This window comes from Ornithorhynchus anatinus, chromosome X2 (genome assembly GCF_004115215.2).
Source record: "Ornithorhynchus anatinus isolate Pmale09 chromosome X2, mOrnAna1.pri.v4, whole genome shotgun sequence".
Lineage (NCBI taxonomy): Eukaryota > Metazoa > Chordata > Mammalia > Monotremata > Ornithorhynchidae > Ornithorhynchus > Ornithorhynchus anatinus.
Genome location: NC_041750.1, coordinates 18,976,699 through 18,988,722, shown reverse-complemented (window position 1 = coordinate 18,988,722; position 12,024 = coordinate 18,976,699). Strand labels below are relative to the sequence as shown.

General features: G+C 46.1%; 1 pseudogene; it reads right to left on the bottom strand.

The window, feature by feature from the left end:
- Nucleotides 1-5,297, bottom strand: part of LOC100083070 — a 49,874-nt pseudogene extending 44,577 nt beyond the window's left edge.
- Between the last annotated feature and the right edge of the window lie 6,727 nt (nt 5,298-12,024).

Here is a 12,024-nt window from a genome sequence, read left to right as displayed (position 1 = left end):
ACCTCTCCTTGAATGTCAGCATCCCATGCTCCCTAGGGAATATTTTTCCTGCAATTGGCACCCAATCAATCATATTTATTGAACACTTACTGTGTGCAAAGCACTGTACTAAGTGCTTGATCCTCTTGACCCAGACCTCTCGATACTGTGTAGACCTGACAGGAGGGTGTGAGAGTTGGAACAGACAGTGAGACAGATACATCACCTCTACCCAGTTCAATCTGGATTTCAAAGCACCCGGCTCTTTTTTAAGAGAGCTACAATTTTTGTTCCAGAACCATCTCTCTTGATGGTATCTTTAGAGTGGCAGATCCCAAGTTATCCATAAAAGCCAAAATGTCCACAGCAGCAACAATGAAGGTGCCATCTTCATTACTGGTAAATCAGTGGCAGCGATAGGCTCAAGAAACTTAGCTAAAGGTGCCAGTCATCCCAGCCCTACTCTGAGGTTTCTGGGCCCATTACGTCTTAAACCAGTACTTTCTATTAATAAAATAATCCCCTTCCACAAGAACTTCAGAAATTTTAATTAGTGGTGGTTTATGAGGAAACCTTATTTTTTTTAAAGCAATGTTAGATCTATCTGGACCATGAAATCCACTTGGCATTATGATTCTTATGGATCATTAGAGCTATCCATTTAGCAAGATCTCATCAAAAGGAGAGCTCTCAGAGGCTTTTATATTTAGCATGGCATAATACTTCCTTTGGATAGCTAACAATGAGGTAGACTAGACTCCTAAGGAGCCTGAATGCTACACAGTTTCCTTAGCACCCAAAACGAAAGCCTCTTTTATCTCTCCACAAAAAGCCTCTATTATATTTGCTTTAGCTATAAGCCCCCGGCCTGTGCCCCTTGTAGGGGGATTTTCCCCTGCGTCTTTGCCACATTGGCCAGTGGGCTAAGAAGAGGAAGCGCCAGTCTCTTCAGAACCCTTACTCAAAGGGCATCCCTGCCCCAGCAGAGTTTTTTTCTGAGCTGGAGCCTTGTGGTGGTGGTGGGGGCTGGTGGGGGGCTGGAAAGGGGTCAGAAGAGCTGCAATTCAGCACTAAAGATGGCAACAAAGAGGGAAAACGATAAAACTATCTGGGAGGAATTACAGCTTAATTACCGGACCCTGCTGTGAAGTGGTGGTACAGGTTAATTAATTTCCTACTCACATGATTTCCCGTGAGAGCCTGTGTAGGTTTACAGCTGCATGAACCCTCACCATACCCAGCACGAGACCTCAAGAAGAGAAGGAAATTAGCTTGTGTCACCAGTCACCCCTGTTTCTCCCTCTCCAGAAACCAGGGGCTTCATAAATTAAGCAAAGAAACTCCTTTGATGGAGAAAAGAAACATGTCAGCTTGCTGCCTTTGGCTGGGGTAGGCACCTGTAACATTTCCAGCCAGGTTTTCTCCTTTACAGGAGCCTGCTAAAGAAAGGAAAACATTTATCCTGAGACTAATGGCAGAGGAGTAATTATGCCATTCCCTCATACTGTTCCTTCTTAATTCAATCACTGGCTAATCTGATCCTCCATTTAATTGGATCAGACCCTCAGGACTTTAACCAGAGATATTAAAAATAAAAACTCCCCAACTCTTACTTGGGAACACTTCAGGCACATATGTTGAGCAACTCCATAACGGCCTATGGGAAATTGACTTTTGATGAGAATAAACGGCCCACAGCTGAAATGAAATCAGAGCAGTGAGAGCCCAAGTGAATCCCATACTGAAAAATGACACCTACAAAATGTAGTTCTATTGCCCATGTCATCATTAGTAGCATGCACCCAGATAGGCTTAAGGGATGAGATTAGATGCATGTTGCAGTCAAATTGATAGGAACGGGCTTGAGCTAATTAGAAGAACCAATGCACTTGTAAACTTGAGCTGCACCAAACAGCATAAATTATATACCAGTGACATTTTTAGGGGGATGAAACATTCTTTGTGGTATATAAGATTAATGTAAGTACTGTGGAGCTGGAGGTGTGGTGAATATCAAGTGCCTAAGGGGTGCGGATCCAAGTGCATAGGTGACGCAGAAGGGAGGGTGGAGATGAGGGAGGGCAAATAGGGGAAATGAGAAGCTTAGTCAGGGAAGACATCCTGGAGGAGATGGGATTTTAATAAGGCTTAGAAGGTGGGGAGAGTGGTGGTCTGTCGTATTTGGAGAGAGAGGGAGTTCTGGGTCAGAGGGAGGATGTGGGCAAGGGGTCGGCAGCAAGACAGATGAGATCGAGGTACAGTGACTAGGTTGGCATTAGAGGAGCCTAGTGTGCGAGCTAGGTTGTACTAGGAGATCAGCAAAGTAAAGTAAGAGGAGGAGAGATGATTGAGTGCCTTAAAGCTGATGGTAAGAACTTTCTATTGCCAGGAGAGCAATGTACCAGGGAAGATGGGAAGTGCTGAAGTAGAGGAAAAGGAGCAGAACATTCAAGGTACCTCTTGTCCAGTTTTACAGTGAATGATCTCATGTTCATCTGGCTATCCCCTGTCTGGTACCCCCATGGCATCTGATGCTTTTACATGCAGTTTACAGACTTTCGGGCCCAACCTCCCTCTGCAACTGAGTTCTGCACATCGAGATAGCATCTGAGTTCACAGGTATTTACTGAACGCTTACCTTGCGCCGAGCACTGTACTAAGCACTTGGGAGAGTATAACAGAAATAGCAGACACATTCCACTGAGCAGCATGGCTCAGTGGAAAGAGCATGGGCTTGGGAGTCAGAGGTCATGGGTTCGAATCCTGGCTCTGCCACTTGTCAGCTGTGTGACTGTGGGCAAGTCACTTCACTTCTCTGTGCCTCAGTTCCCTCATCTGTAAAATGGGGATGAAGATTGTGAGCCTCACTTGGGACAACCTCATTCCCCTGTACCTACCTCAGCACTTAGAATAGCGCTCTGCACGTAGTAAGCGCTTAACAAGTACCAACATTATTATTATTATTATTATTCCCTGCCCATAACGAGTTTACAATCTAGATGGGGAGACTGACATTAATAGGAATAAATAAGTAATGTATAATGTAATTTAAAGATATGTTTATAAGTGCTGTAGAGTTGGGGTGAATATTAAATGTCCAAAGGTCACAGATCCATGAAAGCAATGATTTGGAACAGATATGGTGGGGGGTGGGGTGGGGGTGGGTGTCAGAGTTCCAAAGGGAAATACTCTAGTGTCAGGCTAGTTCTGACCAAATTGGATGGACTTCCACCAAATAGCAGCAGGATAATATCATCACATCACATGTAGCATATGTGATATCACAAACATCTTGGGGGGGGGTCTGTTTTTTTCAAGAGCCATCCCTGGTCTTTCTGATAGCAGAACAGATCGACCCAGGTTCATATAGTTTAATTAATGGTTCAGATAGTTTAATTCCACAAAAATATGAATTATTTGCTTCATAAACTTGGCAGTGATTGGTACACTTACTAGTGAAGCCACATGGCATGGTCCCAGGATTAAATTCGGATTGTGGATTGGAGAATGAAGAAAGATCCTTAACTAGCCCTAGATCGACTTGTAAACTCCTTGATGGCAAGCAATTAGTCTTGATCAACTTTTGTTGTATTTTTCCAAGTGCTTAGTACTGCGCACTGCACTCTGTAGGCTCTCAATCAATACCATTACTACTTTTCTGAAACCAACAATGAATGCTCATCATGATGGGAAACAACTTATTCAAGGCTTTGATTTGTTCCTAGCAGCATGGCCTGGTGGATAGAGCACGGGCCTGAGGGTCAAAAGGATCTGGGTTCTAATCCCAGCACTTGTCTGCTGTGTGACCTTGGGCAAGTCACTTCACTTCCTGGGTCCTCACTTACCCTCATCTGTAAAATGGGGATTAAGACTGGGAACACCATGTGGGACATGGACTGTAATCAACCTGATTAGCTTGTATCTATCCCAGTGCTTAGTGTAGTTCCTAGCACATATTCAGGGCTTCACAAATATTACCAAAAAAATGAAATAATACAGGATTCTAAAAGGTTGAAATATTCCTAAGTATAGCAAGGGATGACATTATCTCTTCTTGAATCTCTTTTATCTTTCACAGCATAAGAACATAAGAAATTCAACCACTGGGTTAGATCAGTGGGCCAGCATTATGCCTTTGATAGTGGCAACAGGTTGCCTGAATGAACTGTGCTAGTAGCCCTCTATGACAATTACCCAAATGCTTAGGGATGTACGATTTTAACATCTCCAACTTTTCCCTCTAGAATCCAATTTCCCCTCTACAAATGCATTTTGGATTGGCTACCCATGAATTTATCTAAACCTCTCATTATTATTATTAATAATAGTAATAATTGTGGTATGTAAGAGCTTACTGTGTGCCTGGCACTGTACTAAGCACTGAGGTAGATACAAGGTAACTAGGAGGGACACAGTCCCTGTCCTACATATGGCTTACAGTCTTAATCCCCATTTTCCAAATAAGGTAACTGAGGCACAGAGAAATGAAATGACTTACTCAAGGTCACACAGCAGATGTGGCATAGTCAGGATTAGAACCCAGGTCCTTTTGACTCCTAGGCCCAAGCTCTATCCATTAAGCCAAGAACTTATTGTCCTCCTGAACAGTTTCCTATTGTAATACCAGCGGGTGGGTGAAAAAGTTATTTCTACTTGTTTGTGGTCAAACTCTACCTCCATTAAGCTCCTTTTGTTGTAATAGGACCTTATGTCCAACAATTGCACATTCAGCCTGTCCACACGGTTCGTGATGTGGTCTCTGTCAGTCTCTTTCCCCTCAGATATTTTTCCCAACAAACTGAACAGTCCTTAATCTTGTCACTATCCCCTCATCCATCCCCCTGTTCCTCTTGGCTGCCATTCTTTCTGTACCTTCTCCAGCTCTATCAGGTCCATGGGTGTACCATGGAATTAATGAAATAGCAAAACTAAGTTTTTGGCTTAGTTTTGTTTCTCCTTCCTGATGCTTTTGTGGGCAGGGATCATGTCTCTCTGTTCTATTATATTTTACTCTCTCAAGTGCTTAGTACAGTAAGCACCATTGATTGATTCTAACCAGTGTTACACTGAAACCTGGACTGGGAACAATATTGCCTTGGTGACAATGCATGTTTTCTAATAGGGAATGTGTGTATAAATAGGCCTGTGAGCAGATGTAGGAACAAGTGGGTGAATGGATGTGAATTAGCCCCTCGGTCTTTCTTATCTCCCCACCTTTGTCTCCCTATTCTTACCTCTTTGTACTCCCCTTGCTTCTTTTGGTTCTCCCAGTCCGTCTCCTGCTTTTCTTTCCTCTGGGTATCTCCTTCTAAACACATCCTCCCTGGTACCCCTCTTCTGGGGTGGGGGATATCCTGTATATTCCGTCTGACCCCCAGTTACCTCCCCAGTATTTGGGGAAACTCACTGTTTCACCACATGGCCAGCCACTCAATTTGTTGTTAATGAAGCTGAATCTTCCCACACCAACCCTTCCCTTCCCACAGCTTTCCCATCACTCTTGGCAACACCATCAATCTTTCTGTCTCACAAGCCTGTTTTCTTGGCATTAACCTAGACTCATCTCTTTTCTTCAACCCACATGTTTAGTCTGTCACTAAATCTTGCCTGCTCTACCTTCACATGTCCAGAATTTTCCCCTTCCTCTCCATCCCAACTACTACTATGTAGGTCCAAGCACTTGTCATGTCTTGTCTCCACTACTGGATCAGCCTGCAAACTTATCCCTCTTCCTCCAGCCTCTCCCTTTTCCACTCCATACTTCACCCTGCTGCCTGGATCATTTTTCTAAAGCAAATCATTCTGCACATGTCTCCCCACTCCTCAAAAACCTCCAGTGGTGTCCATCCATCTCTTTATCAAAGGAAACTGCTAATCATAGACTTCAAGGTACTCAATCAATCAGCTCTCTCCCCTATCTGCACTCCTATTCCCCTATAACTCAGCTTGCCCACTTTATTCCTCTAACACCAAACTACTCACCAAACCCCTATTTCATCTCTCTCACCAACAATCCCTTGCTCATGCTCTCTCGCTCATGCCTGGAACTCCCTCCACCTTCATATTTTACAGACCACCACTCTCCCCCATCTTCAAAGTCCTACTCAAATCTTACCTCCTCCAGGAAGCTTTCTTGAACTAACCTCTCATCTCCCCACAGTATTTTTCCTCTCTTTCATTCATTAAATAGTATTTATTGAGCGCTTACTATGTGCAGAGCACTGTACTAAGCGCTTGGAATGAACAAGTCGGCAACAGATAGAGACAGTCCCTGCCGTTTGATGGGCTTACAGTCTAATTGTTCATTCAATAGTATTTATTGAGCGCTTACTATGTGCAGAGCACTGTACTAAGCGCTTGGAATGGGGAGACAGGCAGACAAGAACAATGGCAATAAATAGAGTCAAGGGGAAGAACATCTCGTAAAAACACTGGCAACTAAATAGAATCGAGGCGATGTACATTTCATTAACAAAATAAATAGGGTAATGAAAATATATACAGTTGAGCGGATGAGTACAGTGCTGAGGGGATGGGAAGGGAGAGGGGGAGGAGCAGAGGGAAATGGGGGGAAAAGAGGGTTAAGCTGCAGAGAGGTGAAGGGGGGCGGTAGAGGGAGTAGAGGGAGAAGGGGAGCTCAGTCTGGGAAGGCCTTTTGGAGGATGTGAGCTTTAAGTAGGGATTTGAAGAGGGGAAGAGAATTAGTTTGGCGGAGGTGAGGAGGGAGGGCATTCCAGGACCGCGGGAGGACGTGGCCCGGGGGTCGACGGCGGGATAGGCGAGACCGAGGGACGGTGAGGAGGTGGGCGGCAGAGGAGCGGAGCGTGCGGGGTGGGCGGTAGAAAGAGAGAAGGGAGTCGAGGTAGGAAGGGGCAAGGTGATGGAGAGCCTTGAAGCCTAGAGTGAGGAGTTTTTGTTTGGAGCGGAGGTTGATAGGCAACCACTGGAGGTGTTTAAGAAGGGGAGTGACATGCCCAGATCGTTTCTGCAGGAAGATGAGCCGGGCAGCGGAGTGAAGAATAGACTGGAGCGGGGCGAGAGAGGAGGAAGGGAGATCAGAGAGAAGTCTAGCCGGGATATAACAAGAGCCTGTAGCAGTAAGCTAGCCGTTTGGGTGGAGAGGAAATGGCGGATCTTGGCGATATTGTAAAGGTGAAACCAGCCGGTCTCGGTAACGGATAGGATGTGTGGGGTGAACGAGAGAGACGAGTTAAAGATGACACCGAGATTGCGGGCCTGAGAGACGGGAAGGATGGTCGTGCCATCCACTGTGATAGGGAAGTCTGGGAGAGGACCGGGCTTGGGAGGGAAGATGAGGAGCTCAGTCTTGCTCATGTTGAGTTTTAGGTGGCGGGCCGACATCCAGGTGGAGACGTCCCGGAGGCAGGAGGAGATGCGAGCCTGAAGGGAGGGGGAGAGGAGGGGGCGGAGATGTAGATCTGCGTGTCATCTGCGTAGAGATGGTAGTCAAAGCCGTGAGAGCGAATGAGTTCACCAAGGGAGTGAGTGTAAATGGAGACCAGAAGAGGGCCAAGTACTGACCCTTAAGGAACTCCAACAGTTAAAGGATGGGAGGGGGAGGAGGCGCCTGCGAAGGAGACCGAGAATGACCGGCCAGAGAGGTAAGAGGAGAACCGGGAGAGGACGGAGTCTGTGAAGCCAAGGTGAGATAAGGTGTGGAGGAGGAGGGGATGGTCGACTGTGTCAAAGGCAGCAGAGAGGTCAAGGAGGATTAGAATGGAGTAGGAGCCATTGGATTTGGCAAGAAGGAGGTCACAGGTGACCTTAGAGAGAGCAGTCTCGATAGAGTGGAGGGGCCGGAAGCCAGATTGGAGGGGGTCCAGGAGAGAATGGGAGTTAAGGAATTCTAAGCAGCGATTGTAGACGACTCGTTCTAGGATTTTGGAAAGGAAGGGTAGTAGGGAGATAGGGCGATAACTGGAAGGGGAAGTGGGGTCGAGAGCAAGTTTTTTTAGGATGGGGGAGATGTGGGCATGTTTGAAGGCAGAGGGGAAGGAGGCATTGGAGATTGAGTGGTTAAAAATAGAAGTTAAGGAAGGGAGGAGGGCAGGGGGGATGTTTTTATAAGGTGAGAGGGAATGGGGTCCGAGGCGCAGGTGGAGGGGCTGGCACTTGCGACGAGGGAGGATATCTCCTCTGAGGATACTGCAGGGAAGGATGGAAAAGTAGGGGAGAGGGTTGGTGGGGGGGAGGGGAGTGGGGCAGGGGTGACTTTGGGGAGCTCAGACCTGATTGTGTTGATTTTTGTGATGAAGTAGGTGGCCAGATCATTGGGGGTGAGAGATGGGGGAGGGGGAGGAACAGGGGGCCTAAGGAGAGAGTTAAAGGTCCGGAACAATTGGCGGGGCTGACGGGCATGGGTGTCGATGAGGGAGGAGAAGAAGTTTTGCCTGGTGGAGGAGAGGGCAGAGTTAAGGCAGGAAAGGCTGAATTTGAAGTGTGTGAGGTCAGCTTGGTGCTTGGACTTTCGCCAGCAGCACTCAGCAGCTCGAGCATAGGAGCGTAGGAGGCGGACGGAGGAGGTGATCCAGGGCTATGGGTTAGTGGAGCGAGAGCGGCGGAGGGAAAGGGGGGCGACAGAGTTGAGATGAGTAGAGAGGGTGGAATTGAGAGCGGAGACCTGATCATCGAGAGTGGGAAGTGAGCTCTTCTACACCACCTATGCAGTTAGGTCTGTACCTCCTTAAACATTTTGATACTCACCCCACCCTGCAACCTCCATGCCACTTAGACTCTACTACGGTTATACTTATTTGCTTTCCCTAGCTGTAATTTATTTTAATATCTGCCTCCCCCACTAGATTGAATGCTCCTCCAGGGCAGGGATTTTGTCTACCAAATCTACTGTATTGTAGAGAAGCAGCATGGCCTAGTGGATAGCGACCGGGCCTGGGAGTCAGAAGGACCTGGGTTCTAATCCCAGCTCTGCCACTTGTCTGCTTTGTGACCTTGGGCAAATCACTTCACTTCTCTGTGCCTCAGTTACCTCAACTGTAAAATGGGGATTAAAACTGTGAGCTCCATGTGGGACAGGGAATGTGTCCAACCAAATTTGCTTATATCTACCCCAGTTCTCAATACAGTGTCTGGCACAAAATAAGCTCTAAAAAAACACCACATTATTATTATTCTTACTCTCCCAAGCATTTAGTAAAATATTTTGCACACAGTGAGCACTCAGTGAATATCACTGATTGATAATAAAGCACATTTTATCTCTCCTCTAACCTTTCCCTACTTCAGTTCCTCTGCTCATCAAACACCGTACCCTGCACCGCACCGCTGGGGAAGCAGCGTGGCTCAGTGGAAAGAGCCTGGGCTTCGGAGTCAGAGGTCATGAGTTCGACTCCCGGATCTGCCACTTGTCAGCTGTATGACTGTGGGCAAGTCACTTCACTTCTCGGTGCCTCAGTTCCCTCATCTGTAAAATGAGGATGAAGACTGTGAGCCCCAAGTGGGACAACCTAATTCCCTTGTATCTACCCCAGTGCTTAGAACAGTGCTCGGCACATAGTAAGCGCTTAACAAATCCCAACATTATTATTATTATTAAAATACCCGCCATCAATATCACGCACTGAGGCTTCATTGAACATACAATATATTACTAATTTGCCTCTGCATCATTGTTTCAGTGGCCCTGTGGAACTCCCTCTCTATCATGAACAAACTCTCCTTCATCCTGTACAGAGAAGTAGTGTGGCTCAGTGGAAAGAGCTTATTCCTGGGAGTCAGGAAACCTGGATTCTGATCCCAGCTCTGCCACTTGACTGTTGTGTGACCTTGCCTTTTCTGTGATTCAGTCTCCTCACCTGTAACATGGGGTTTAAGGATCTGCTCTCTCCCCTTTAGACTGTGAGCCCTGTGAGAGACAGGGACTGTGTCTGTCCTGATTAGATTGCATTCATCCCAGTGCTTGGCACATAGTAAATGATGAGATTCTGAGGAATAATTACGAGGTAATGGAATCAAATTTCACTTATCAGATAAAAAAAAATCTACAATACAACAATGTTGAAAAATTCAAGTCAAAGCTGCAATTTTGAAACTCTAGCTGATTTCTTCATTAGAGATCAAATAATGATTGGAATACGAAATGTGGACATACTGGATTTTAGTGAACTGGATGTTAATAAAGCTGATAAATATGCCATAGCTTATTAAGTTAAATCATTATGCCTGCTATTAATGGGAAGCGACCATAGACTAGTTAATCTAGCAGAGGATAATCAGAGTTGGGGTGGAATGGAAAAGACACAGAAATGAAAGAAAAAGAAGGGCAGCCTTCCCCACTGTCGCCACTTTCCCCACTGATAAAAGCCTCCAATATCTTTTTTTTTTAAAATTTAAAAATGAAATTTGTTAAGTGCTTACTATGTGCCAAGCACAGTACTAAGCGCTGGGGTAGATACAAGCTAATCAGGTTGGATATAGTCCATGTCCCAAACAGGGCTCACAGTCTTAACCCCCATTGTACAGATGAGATAATTAAGGCACAGAGAAGTGACTTGCCCAGGGTCACACAGCAGACAAGTGGTGGATCTGGGATTAGAATCCAGGTCCTTTTTTTAAATATGGTAGCTGTTAAGCGCTTACGTTGTACCAGGCACTGTTCTAAGTGCTGGGGTAGATACAAGGTAATCAGATTGGACACAGTCCATGTCCCACATAGACCTCACAGTCTTAATCCCCACTGTATAGATGAGGTAACCGAGGCACAGAACAGTTAAGTGATTTGCCCAAGGTCACACAGCGGACAAGTGGCAGAGCTGGATTTAGAACCCAGATCCTTCCGAGTCCCAGAACCGTGCTCTATCCATAAGGCCACACTGCTTCTCCAAGTGCAACCTCAGGAGTAGCCCATAGTTGTAACAGTATGACACTGGCAGTCAAGGAATACAGCGGCAGCAGGAAAGCAAAGAGTCATGGTGCACTATGGCCAGGGCTTCCCTTCATCTGCTACTGGAGCCTCCACCACCCCATCTTATAACAGGCCCTTAGGGATGGTCCCAATCATCCTTCGGGCAGCAGAATTGCCACCCAAACAATGCGACTCTCCTGCCTAATGGGGGAACGCCTGGTCCCTCTGACCTTTGGAAAAACTAAGAGGGGGGGTTTCGAAATGTTAATTCCTCTTTCAAAAGGCAGAAGGCTCCAGATGTTACAAGCTCCAGGTATGAATGCCCGGGGCCAGATGTAATCTCTTGGAAAGAAGACCCAGCCTGGAGTAGACAGCTGTAGATGATGAGGTCATCAGCCCAATTTGGAGGATGGAAGATTTCACTGGAAAAAAAATGTCACTTTTTATTTTTCTTGTTTGAAGTCACTAAGCTTCAGGGTTCAAGGGGAATTGTTGCTTTGACTTTATTCTTCTGTAGGCAGGTGGCTGCCTGCCAGTGGCAGCTGCATATGGGATCATTTGCATTGCACGCAGTCTCTGGTTTAAAGGGAGGCTCTTCCTTCTCTTAGATCATCTGCTTCTTTAAGAGGCAGGGCCACAGCTTCACACAGATTGCATTCTTCCTTTAATCGTTTTTGGGTTTTTTTCCCCCTTCTCCAGACTTACTTCATACCATTTAACAAGGATCCTGAGTCAGGTCCAGCCAGCTCATCCTGATAGCTGTGAAAGGCAGCCCACAGACAAAAGGGGAATTATTTGATATCCTCATGGTTGCATGAGGGAGACTTTTTGCAGAACCACATGTGCCCTTCTCTCCTTGATTTCTCTTTCTTTCCTCCAAAAGGTGTTAGATTCCTCCTGCTTAAGGGTCCCTGGTGGCCGGCAAACTGGCCTGGAATTAGCAGTGTTAAATTTAGACAGGGGAGGAGTAAGATATCTCTTTTAGAGCTGATTCATTTATACCTGGCAAACTGTTAGTAATAGTGGTATTTGTTAAATGCTTACTATGTGCCAAGCACTATACTAAGCCCTGGGGTGGATATAAGCAAATCGGACTGTACACAGTCCCTGCCCCATGTGGGGCTCACAGTCTCAATCCCCATTTTACAGATGAGGTAACTAAG